Source organism: Sciurus carolinensis, chromosome 2, assembly GCF_902686445.1.
Source record: "Sciurus carolinensis chromosome 2, mSciCar1.2, whole genome shotgun sequence".
NCBI classification, from domain to species: Eukaryota; Metazoa; Chordata; class Mammalia; order Rodentia; family Sciuridae; genus Sciurus; species Sciurus carolinensis.
In genome coordinates this window covers 192,113,336-192,125,509 of record NC_062214.1, presented here as the reverse complement: position 1 = coordinate 192,125,509, position 12,174 = coordinate 192,113,336, and the positions used below count along the sequence as shown (strand labels likewise).

General features: G+C 41.8%; 1 protein-coding gene across 4 annotated transcripts in view; it reads right to left on the bottom strand.

Annotated features, from left to right (window-relative positions):
* Window positions 1–11,865, bottom strand: part of Papola (poly(A) polymerase alpha) — a 60,745-nt gene extending 48,880 nt beyond the window's left edge. For all 4 annotated transcript variants that reach the window (XM_047542331.1, XM_047542333.1, XM_047542332.1 and 1 more), the window contains exon 1: window positions 11,653–11,865. The gene's annotated coding sequence lies outside the window, so the exon portion shown is untranslated. The remainder of the gene's footprint in view (window positions 1–11,652) is intronic.
* Between the last annotated feature and the right edge of the window lie 309 nt (window positions 11,866–12,174).

Below are 12,174 nucleotides of genomic sequence, written 5' to 3'. Positions count from 1 at the left end.
TGCCCTAATTTCTTGTTGTTTTCTTTCTCTATTCTTATCTTACTTTTCATCCACCTCTGATGCAAACATCGTTTTTAAATATATAATTAAAGCAGCATTCTTAAGTCTTAATCCTTCCTGGACCAGAGTAAGATAAAAATACACACATACACTCATGGTGGTTTGTTTTTGTTTTGTTTTGTTTTGTTTTTTGAGACAGGGTCTCACTAAATTGCTTAAGCTGGTCTGGAACTTGCCTCAGCTCCCAAGTCTCTGGGATTATAGGCATGCACCACAGGACCCAGTCCTACACATATCAATTTTGCCCCCTCTCAAAATCACAAGACAGCCAAGCACTGCATACATCCATACGTACATATACACACACACACACACACCTCTTCTTTCAGGTTCAGGACATGATGTATATTTTCAGAATTTTTCCTATGGGTTGTTTCCTTAGATTTTAAATATCTTCAAGGCCCACTTTATATAGGACATATGTCAATCCTTTTAATAGTAACAACTTTCTATGTAACTAATGCATTACAACTATTCTAGTTCTTACTCTTGGCTATCTGTATTTCACTCCTCCCTTGCTACAGTGGTTCACCATGTACACTTGGATTTACCTAGAATTTATTGTACCTCTTCTCTCAGTAACAAATTATGAAGTTGAAACTCTAATGCATTTATAACACTAAAGAGCTGTAACAAAACATAAGTTTTCCAATGAATGCTAAAAAAAAAAAAAGGTCCTATCCACCATAATGGGTCGTTCAAGACCTAACCCTAATTACTATACTTAGCTTGACATTTATGTGAAATTAGCGTATAACTGTTGGCTGTTTATTTAGCTAGATATTTCTTTCAAATGTTTTGGCATCCAATTTAACTAATATGCACACACTGAACTATCAAAAACTACCCAGGAAATGGTTGTGATGGCACACGCCTATAATCCCAGGGGCTTGGGAGGCTGGAGCAGGAGGATCACAAATTCAAAACCAGCCTCAACAACTAACCAAGGGCCTATGCAATTTGGTGAGACCCTGTATCAAAATAAAAAACAAAAAAAGGACTGAGGATGTGGCTCACTGGAATAAGGCCCCTTGGACTCAATCCCTGGAGTGCGCGCGCGCACACACACCCTGGTAGAGTATTTATAAAGCTAACTCAAATAATACAAATTCCTATGATTTGTAATTGCAATTTAGTGGCCATACATTCAAACAGTCAAAATGTGATCAATGTTTGGACATACTATACTGAAACCATTTTAAGTCAAATCTAAATTCTTCATCCCATGATTTCAAAATACTTAAGAATTATAGCCAGGCACAGTGAGTGGTGCATGCCAGTAATCCCAGCAATATGGAAGGCCCAGGCAGAAGTATTGCAAGCTCCAGGACAGTCTCAGCAATTTAGTTAAAGCCTATCTCAAAATAAAACAAAAAGAGCTGGGGAAAATGACCCTGGATTCAATCTGTAGTACCCCTTCCCCCCCAAAAAAAGAAAAAATTATGTAAGTACTAAAAGAAAATGAATATTTTCAGTGCCATAATTAAGCAAGACACACACACAAAAAAAATCACACCCCAAAACAGATTACCTTATACCAAAAAAACCCTTTTATATAACAAAAAAAATATAAGTAAAGTTCAGCAAAAAATAGGAAAAACAGAATTGTTAAATCAATTTTTTAAAATTTTCCCTGCAAATCAGGGAAGCAAATTAAAACCACCAGAATAGAGAAAAACAAAACATTTGGTAAAAACAAGAGACTTATTAACTTATATTAACCTCCAATGTTAGTAATGGTGTAACAATATGCACTTATGCATTCCAAAGGAAGTGAACTTGGTGTATCATTTTAAAATACAATCTGGCAATATTCATCAATATTAAAATGCATATGCCAATTTTACAAGTTTATGGCTAACAACCTCACCTCTAACAATTATCTTTCAAAAATACTAGGACAATTTGGGCACTATAGTGCATGCCTGTAATCCTAGCAACTCTAGAGGCCAAGGGGGGAAGTATCACAAGTCTTTCAGGCCAGCCTCAGCAATCTAACAAGATCCTTGGCAACTTAGCAAGACTAGGGCTGGGGATGTAGCTCAGTAGTAAAGCGCCCGAGGTTCAATCCCTAGTACAAACAAAACACCACAACACAATAATACTAGGATAGAAGACTCCAAAGCACAGAAAGCTTTGTAATTGGAAGATATTCTCTTTAATCACAATGTACTTTAAAACAGAATACTACATAAAAACCCAAATTTCCAGTCACTACTGGGATAGAGAAGAGTGCAAAGGATTAGAAGACAGGTCAAAACACAGGCGCAAATTTCTATACAACAATAAACTGGAAGCTGGGCCTGGTGGCACATGCCTGTAATCCCAGTGGCTCTAGAGGCTGAGACAGGAGGATCCCTAGTTCAAGGTCAGCCTAAGCAATTTAGTGAGGTCCTAAGGAAAAAAAAAAAAAAGACTGGAGATGTGCCTCAATGGTTAAGTGCCTCTGGTTTCAATCCCTGGTCCAAAAATAAAATAAACTGGAAATAAGCAATGTATATTCCAGGGTATTACCAAAAGAATGGGTATTCTTGGTACCCAAACAATTCATTTACAAATATCTCTCTGGACACCACAGGTTCTGGAATCTGACCTTTCTCATAGGACTAACACAAAAAGATATTTAAGGTTCTTCATTGAAGGAATCCCTGTATGTAATACAATAAAACAAACTGGAAACCACCTAAAAACCCATCAATATAAGATTAATTAATTACAGTACATACTTACACAATAATACTATGCCATATAAAAGGAGGTGATCAGTACATGCAGTAGCATGGAAGATGCCCACAAAATGTCAGATAAAAAAGCTGCAGAAAAATTAAAACTACACTGAGATTCTATCTCACTACAGTGAGAAGGGCAGGAAACAAAACAATAAATGCTGATGAGGATGTGGGAAAAAAGGTATACTCAAATCTTGCTGCATATTGGTACAACCACTCTGGAAAGCAGTATAGAGATTACTCAGAAAACTTGGACTGCAACCATTTTGACCCAGTTATCCTATCCCCCTCCTCAGTATATACCAAAGAACTTAAAATCAGCATACTACAGTGACACAGCCAAAGCAATGTTTATAGCACCTCAATCCACAATAGTTAAGCTATGGAACCAACCTAGGTGTCCTTCAACAGTGGAAAGGATAAAGAAAACATGGTATATATACACAACAATTACTCAGTCTTAAAGAACAAAATTTTGGCATTTGCCAGTAAGTGGATGGAACTGGAGACTCATGCTAAGTGAAATAAGCCAATCCCAAAAAACTGAAGGCAGGAAGTTCTCTAATATGCAGATGCTAACTCACAAAAAGGGGGGTGGGGAGGGAAGAATAGAAGTTCATTGGACTAGACAAAGGGGAATGAAGGCAAGGGAGGGGATATGGAAATAGGAATGGCAGTAGAATGAATAGGACATAAACTTCCTATGTTCATATATGAATACACAACCAGTATAACTCCACATCATGTACAACCTCAAGAATGGGATCCTAATTAGAATAAGTTATACTCCCTGTACACATAATGTCAAAATACACTCTTCTGTCCTGTATACCTCAAAAGAATTTAAGAAGAAAAAGCAAATCACTTTTATACTGCTCCAGAAAACTTAATCAACTCAATTTCCCTACAATCATCATTTTCTCGTTTATTTTTATCAGAAAATTATAGCACTCATAAGGCTAACTATGTATGAAAGGCGATGTTAAAATCAGAAATATAAGGATGCTTAAGATAGTCTCTGATTGGATGACAACCAAAAATTTAGTCTAGGATTCAGATCCTTAAACAACAAATGCAAAATAAAGGCTGAAAAAATTAAATTATGGCTATGCAGAGGAGAAATAGGCAGTTTAGGCAGATAACTAACACACAAAGGACAATATCACAACCCCAGTGGCATTAGTTTGCTTCCCAACTGATACAAAGCTCAGACTACTGGTGAACGAATCCCTGTCTTCTGATATTGGGCATCTGGAACAAGTTGGGGTCCATGCTATCAACAGGGTTGTAAGGAAAATGCGGCTCAGTTTGGGTCTCAAGGAAGCTCAGGCCCTTGAATGCAGGGGAGCAAGTACTCTGGGGTGCCTGTCTGAGTTGCGATCCAGCGACAGCACCCAGAAAGCCACTCCAGACACAGGAACTCACACCAGATTTTATTAGGTGGACAACCTCTCGGGGATGGGAAAGAAAAGAAATGAGAAAGAATGGCGCAGGAGCTTCTCCTAATGTTGGAATTTCGTGGGCTAACAATGACTGAGAAGGAGACTTCCAGGCTGACTAATGGACCAATAGCTAGCTTGGATGTTCACAGAATGACAATCTAGGCTATAAAATGGGAGGGGGAGAAATGGCTGCAGCGTAAAGTGTGGGGGAGCAGCTTTATATTATAAGGGTCAATGATCTAAAAATTTATAGCCACTATCAACAGAAAACAATTTTATCAATTCTAACAAAGTTAAAATTGAAAGCTTAACTTGCTAGATAGTCTTTGGAAGCAATCAGATAAACTAAAATAACTTCTTTAATGTAACAATTCACAGTATAGGTAATTTGCTGTCTAGAGGTCCTGAATATGCCCATTCAGGTTAAGCACCGGAAAAGAATTTGGACAGAGAAGGAAAAGTATTATTTCTCTAAAGTATCTTAATGTACATTATATATTAATTTTTTCTTTTTTTACATTTTTTTTAATGTGATGCTGAGGATTAAACCCAGTGCCTCACACATGCTAAGCAAACAACCACTGAGCTACAACCGCAGTCCCTATATATTAAATCTTTGCAAAATACATTGTCCTCTTTCACAAAGGGTATAACATAATGACAGCAGCTCAGAGTCAAGCATATAACCAAGGCAATTTATTTCCTAAGAATTATTCTAAGGCTGGGTACAGTGGCAGATGCCTGCAATGCAGGTACTTGGGATACTGAGGCATGAGGATCCCAAGTTCACCAGCCTGGGCAACCCAGAAAAACCCTGTCTCAAAATAAAAAATAAAGGGCTGGGAAGTGGCTCATGGTAGAAGAGCCCTAGCTTCAATATCCAGAAAGGGGGTGGGGTGGGGAGGGTGTTATTCTTAGGATGGCTAACTGAACAGCCACTCTTGTTCTGTGTAAAATGGTACTAAAATATGTTTAGAACACAACTGCATTCTTGAAAATATATTCAGGGTGGACCACCCAGTCAATATTTAGGGGGTAGCAACACAGGATTAAACAGGGAAATTTATGCTCAAGAGGAATAAAGTAGAATGAAGCACAAGGTCAAACTATAAATTCAAGGTTGATTATGTAGGCAAAGGGTACTTGCTATTCAGTTACTACAATGGCCAGGTTATTGTCCTCCCCTCCAAAGGTCTCTCTGCCTTCCTTCTCCTGACTGGCTAGGAGAAATTTAACAAAAGAAACCAAAAAACCTCAAATGCAGCACTCCTGTATCAACCTGCCAAGTACAACTTAAAAGTGAAGGCAATATAAAGAGAAGCTGGAAAAATATTAAAGTGTACCAGAAGAGTCAAAAATATATTAAACCAACCACAAAGAAATCCGGCATTCTGTATATTGAAATGTACCAATAAAAAAAAAAATACATTAAACCATAATATTATGTACATTAATGCCAGGAAATGCAATTTAAACATTTCAGATAACCAAAATGACTGACACTATTCTTAACCCCAAAACTGTAAAAACTGTCAAAAAACACAATGAGCTTGTTTCTGGATGAAATATAGACAATACAAATTTGAAAAATAACTCTGATAGAAGAAATAAATTATATCTAACAAACTCCTTATATTTCTTTCTTTCCCAAATCCTTAAATTTCCAGTCTGGGGCTGTGGGTCACCGAGGGAGTGTTTGCTTGGCATAAGTAAGGCCCTGGGTTCAATTCCCAGTACCACCACCAAAAAAAAAAAGCTAAATAGGATCAAATCCTTAAATTTCCACAAATAAGAATGTTATAAAATGCTGGCCTAAAACCCAAACTTTCTGCATAAGCATCTACACCCACTCACTAAAACTACCTGCTGTGTACTGTGACCTGTCCACAGTCCCAGCTACTTGAAAAGTTGAGGCGGGAGGCTCTCTTCAACCCAGAGGTTCTGAGTCATCCGAAAGGGGAAAAGGAAAAGGGGGGCAGGGAGATTATCTACTAAGATCTTAGGTTCTACAGTATATGTCATACTGTGTGTATGTAAATATATAGCATATGCTATCAGTAAATTGATATTTAAATATTTTTCCCTATACCAAAAAAACTTGGGCTTTCAGATGGGTGTCACTATGTTGTTCAGGATGGTCTCAAGCTACACTCCCACCTCCAGCCACCCCAGCAACTGGGACTGTAAAAAGAACTTCCTTTTGCCTGAAAATGTCCAACGGATGGCCAAAAGCAGGATTAAGGACTTGGCAGCTCTGCCTTCATTTGTATTCATCTTCTTTGCTCCCAGTCACCTTGGATTTCAGGAACGCAGTCTGATATGATATCTTGTGATGAGTTCAAGTTTCTCAGTGTTAGCAGCAACTTTCTTATCTGGGACAAGGCCCTGCCCACCCAATCCTGAGATAATGACCAAGATCACCTCCTTCTGCAGTTATGCAATCCCTCCAGTCATGCAGACCCCTCACCATTGCCCCTATTCCCCTTTCTATAAAACTTCAAAGTCAGTTTAAGTCTCTGGAAAACATGACTAAGGGCACAGGCCATGCTGATGAAAGTTCCTTTCATGTTTTTCACTGTTTCATTTTCTGTTTGGTTTTTAGGGTGAGTGGTCAGACCTCATTTTTTGAATTCCAAAGTCGGGCCTCTCTGACCTAGGACTCTGGTATTAGGACAAGCTAGCACCATAGCACCTTGGGAAAATTAGGTCTTAAAATGTAAACTGACTCCAATTGAACTGATCAAACATGGTTCTCAACAGGGTCCACAGGAGATGGGATAAGGTATAGAACACGGAATCCAGAGCTGATTTAAACACCAATCTACAACTTAGCACCTTCAAAAACTTGGTCAAGGAAATACTTTCAGTCTCACTTTAACCAACTTTAAAGGGAACCAATAATTCCAGCAATTGCTGCTGCTTTGTAAATCATACACTGAGATTGTGCAATTATTTAAAAGCTACTGAGCAGGGCATGGTGACATCCTCCCAGCAACCAGGGAGGATGAGGCAGGAGAATTCCAAGTTTGAGGCCACACTGGGCAACTGAGCCTAAAGCTGTTTCAAAATGTAAAGGAAAGGGGGGGGGGGAGGCTGGGGTGTAGCTCAGTGGTAGAGCATCCTTGGGTCCAATCCCCAGTACCACACTGGGGCGGGGGGGCACAGACCCCAGCTACTGGACAGTTAGAATACTGAACATGCAGAATGAAAAAAACACAAGAAATGAGAAATAGCTAAGAATCCAAATGGAAAGTAGTTTTTATAAACCTGCCTAAATGCAAATGAAGGTGATAAATTTAAGTATAACGTTTATATAAAGTTGATTTATTTACCAAGGAATGGAATGTTTTGATGAACCAAAAGATTTTAAAATTTATGTTATTTAAATAAGAAGGCTTTTACCTTGGGGGGGGGGGAAATCAAAGAATACAAACTGAGTAAGTTCATAAACTTAATCTACCATCTTCCCTGTCAATTTCTCTACCAAAAAAGCATGAACTGAAAACACTCGTAAGATAAAAACACCACATTCCAAAACCATTTACCAAGTAGCAAGCAATTCACTACAAAATCTCCCAATCTTAAAACAAAGAGTCAGAGGCTGAGGATACAGAAGAGTGGTTGTCTTCAAGGCCTTATGTTTATCCCCAGTACTGTCCCCATCCGCCAAAAACACTAGTTATAATAAGAAAACTGAAACTACACCAAGGCCTTTGTACTCTGTTGCACTAATATGTGGCCTACCATTTTGAGCAAGTAAAACTCAGAAAGAAAAGTATCATGTTTTCTCTTATATGTGGAAGCTGGGGGGGTGGGGGGAATAGAGATGTAATGAGAGTAGAAGGGAGATCATTAGAGCAGAGGCAGAGGAGAGTGGGGGAGATATTGGGAAGTAAAATGATAAAATTATGTTTCTATGTATGTATGAATATACCACAATGATTCCACCATTCTGTATAATTATGTACCAATAAAAATGTATGTACCAATAAAAAAACTGACCTACTTTATACTCTGAATGCACCTTTTACCCAGGTATGACTTTATTACATCATGACTGGTCATTTGGAAAATAATGAATTCATTGAATTCCAAATACTAACACACATTATTCAACACTGAAAAACCTACATCCATTAATATCATCACAACCTGGACACAGGAGCACATGACTTTAATCTCAGCTACTTGGGAGGATGAAGCAAGAGTATCCTAAGATCAAGGCCAGTCTGGGCAACTTAGCAAGACCCTGTCTCAAAATAAAAAAATTTAAAAAACTGGGGATATAGCTCAGGCATAGAGCAACCTGGGTTCAAGCTCCACTGTGGGGAGGTTTATCACCTATCTCATCTTTTAAGTACTGGGAAGGTGTCACATTCACAATTGCAGAAACAAGCTTTCCAAAATTCTAATTTTTGCTTGAAAGCTCAAGTAGTTTTTTTTTTTTTTTTTTTTTTTTAACTGGTCACAAAAACTGTCAGTTGTTTTCTTGAAGTGACAGGGCAGGCTTGCCTCATTTTTCAAACTTGAATATCAACAGTTCATCACCTGTTCAGATAAACATGGAGCTCCATGGGGGAGGGAGCAGAGAAAAACCCCTAGATTAAGCTGGGTGTGGTGGGTGGCCCACATCTGTAATCCCAGCAAAGGGGGAAGGGGGGTTGGACACCTGACATGGAAGGCCATGACTGAGACAGGATTGCCAAATTCAAGGCCAGTATTAGCAACTTGATGAGGCCCTAAGCAACTTAGCAAGACCCTGTCTCAAAATAAAAAATAAATAGGGCTGGGGATGTGGCTCAGTGGTTAAGTACCCCTGGGTTCAGTCCCCAGTACCAAAAAATGAAACAAAATAAAACAAAACATGTTAGATTAACTTAGAAGACAATCATACAAGTGCTCACTCAAAATCACTACTTTCCATTACTAAAGCACATTAAAAAGACAACTTCAAGGATCAAAATTTAATTATTTATTTTTGCACTGCTAGAGAATCAAATCCAGGGGCACTCTACCACTAATCTACACTCCCTAAGCTATACTCCCTAGCTCAAATTAACTTTGGGGTGAGGAGGCAGTACTGGGAAATGAACCCAGGGACACTTTCCATTAAGCTACAGTCCCAGTCCTTTTTATTATTTTATTTTTAATTTTGAGATAGGCAGGGTCTTGCAAAATTGCCAAGGCTGATCTTTCTGCCTTAACCTCCTCTAGTGGCATGCACCCTGTACCCAGCAAATTAACATTTTTTAATGCTTCATCAAGGACTTTCTGAACTTTGTGTCATGAAAAAATATGACTTATGTACAATATGGAGCCCCCTCTGCCTTGATTGTTCCTAAGGAACAAGCAGCATTACTCACCATTACTTTCACACCATCAGTGCAAAGACCTAACATCTCATTATTATTAAAGATCTTGAGTACTCTCCAAAAAGGTCTCAGTGACAACTCCCCCAAGCATCCACAGATCACACCCTCAGAGAAACATTGCAATACACTCTCACTATATACCAGATCCCAGTTCTGCCTCTTATGACTACATGAAACTACCCCAATTCCCTTTCTTGTGACAGCTTTCACAAATGTTTGAAAGAAAATCTACTGGTCTCCCCCTAAGTCTTGCTAGATATCTTTTCCAGTAATTCCAACATTCTTTGTGGCATGAATGCTTGGTCACTGATGTTGACTATTCTCCGTTATGTCATTTTATTTCAAGTTACGACAGCCACAACTCACATGATTTCTCTTTTACATTTCTGCAGGGACCACGTTAATCTTCCCTGTATCATCCTAGTTTTCATAAACTTGTTTTGCTGAAGTGAAAATTCACACCTTCCTTCCTCAAATAATGTTAGAAAAAAAGCAGGTATATTGAGATTTCCTTGAAATGTCTTCATGGAAGCCTTTTCTTTAGAATGTACATTTCCTGTCATCTTTATTACTTACATGATCATAAAAAAAAGTAGACCTTTTTCAAAAACAGCAATGAAACTAAGTTAACACAAAGTCATCAGGATATCACTTTAAACATTTATGTGAATTTCTACTAAACTGAAAAATGCCACAAAAAACGTTTTTGATCTGGGTTCCCTAGTGCTTCTTTTTCCAATTCCACGAAAATACAAATTAACAGAAACCTCTCAAACTTTAAAGCTTTGTAACTACATACTGTAGTTAAATCTAAGAAATATTCTCAATACAAAAATAATTTGAGAGGCTCCAAAAAAATGTCAGGGGTGGGTAAGTGAGGCTGGGGCACGAGGAGTCAGGATTCTTTTTCCAATTATTATGTAAAATTCGTTAGCTGTCATTAAGGCATGAGCCAAAATTAAGTCTCACCTGTAAAGACAGACATATTTACTTAATTTTGACACACACATACACACACGTTTATAAGTTTCTCTCTCCTTTATAGTTGTATTTGCAAAAAATAAATTTTTTTTTTACTTTCACAAAGTTAGGCTGACTTAACACTGGATGTCTAGAAACCATAAAACCTTTACCTTGAATTTAACTTCAACAAAACTTCAAATGTCTACGGCATGCTTTGTTTGGACTACAAAGATGAAGAAACCTCAGCCTTTCGGCTTTTTAAAAGGGGGACTCTTACACTTCAAAAATGGAAGAAATGCAGTCTCACAGTTCAGGCCTCTCCACTGCTGAACAGTAGCAGAATAAAGGCTGTAAAAATCTACCTTCTGATCCCAGGAATGAGTTTCCCAACCGCACCCCACTCGGAGGGGGAGAGAGGAAACTTTTGAAGACCGTGCAAGGCTAGGTAAACACAAGACAGGGCCTGGCGGGATTAGAAGGCATAACCCAACTAGCTTCAGGACTGCGCTCGGGTGGGGGCGGCCTCGGCGGGGCGGGAGGGAGAAGGACGCGGATGGAATCCCGTGACCCATCCAGGGGGGACCGAGCACTCGCACCGGGGAGCGCCCGTCCCGGAGCACGGGGGCCGCGAGGAGGGGCCGAAGAGCCGGGCCTGGCGCTCAGACCCGGCCTCTCCCCGCGCTCACGCAGGTTCGCACGGGGAAGCGGAAGTGGGTAACTCGGGCGCACGACAGGGGCGCCCAGAAAACGGGAAGCACCGAGGGACGCAGCGGAGGCGGGCGCGCCCGCGGCGGCGAGGGCGAGGAGGCGCGAGCGCGGAGCCCACGAGGAGCCGGCCTGCCGGGCCCGGCGCCGGCGGAGCAGCGGGAGCAGCCCGGCTCTTCCGGAAGGGAAAGTCCCCCGGCCCGACGACCGCGGCCCGGCCAGGAAGGGGTGGGGGACGCGAGCTCCCGGCGGCGGCGGGCGGGCCCGGGCCCGCCGTCCGGCCCGCAGCGGCGCGGGCCCGGCTCGCGCCGCCCCTCCCCCTCCCCGACGCCCCCAAGGCCCGGCCGGCGTGCGAGAGCGAACAGAACACGAATCACTTACAACGGCATCGTCTCCTGCGCCGGCACCGCCCAGTCACTTCCCCCCCGCAACCGCCGCCGCTGCCGCCCTGGGCATGATCCACTGAGGCGGGAGGGAGGGGGGGGCCTGCCTCAGCCCTGGGTCCAACCCCACTCCCGCACCCGCTCCCGCCGCTTTAAGCGCTTCTCCTCCTTCCCCTTCGTCCTAACATGGCGCCCGAGCGCTACCACAGCAACGTTCTAGAACCGCTGACGCCGCCACGCACGCTGTGCGCGCGCCTGCGCACCAGCCCCCCCGGCGCCGCGCCGCCTCACGGGAAGCGTAGTTCGCGAGGCGGCGGCGGGTCCGCAGTTCCTACCCAGAACCTCTCACGCTTCCGCGGCGGGTGTCGAGGAAAGGTGGGCGCGATTTGGGAGGCTCCGGGTGGCACGCCTGCCCTCCGGCGGGGACACCCTCGCGACCGAGTAGGGGCAACGCGGCTCCGACGGCGCGGGAAGGACCCGCAGCGACCCCGGCCCGCGAGGCGCCGCTTCCGGTGCACCG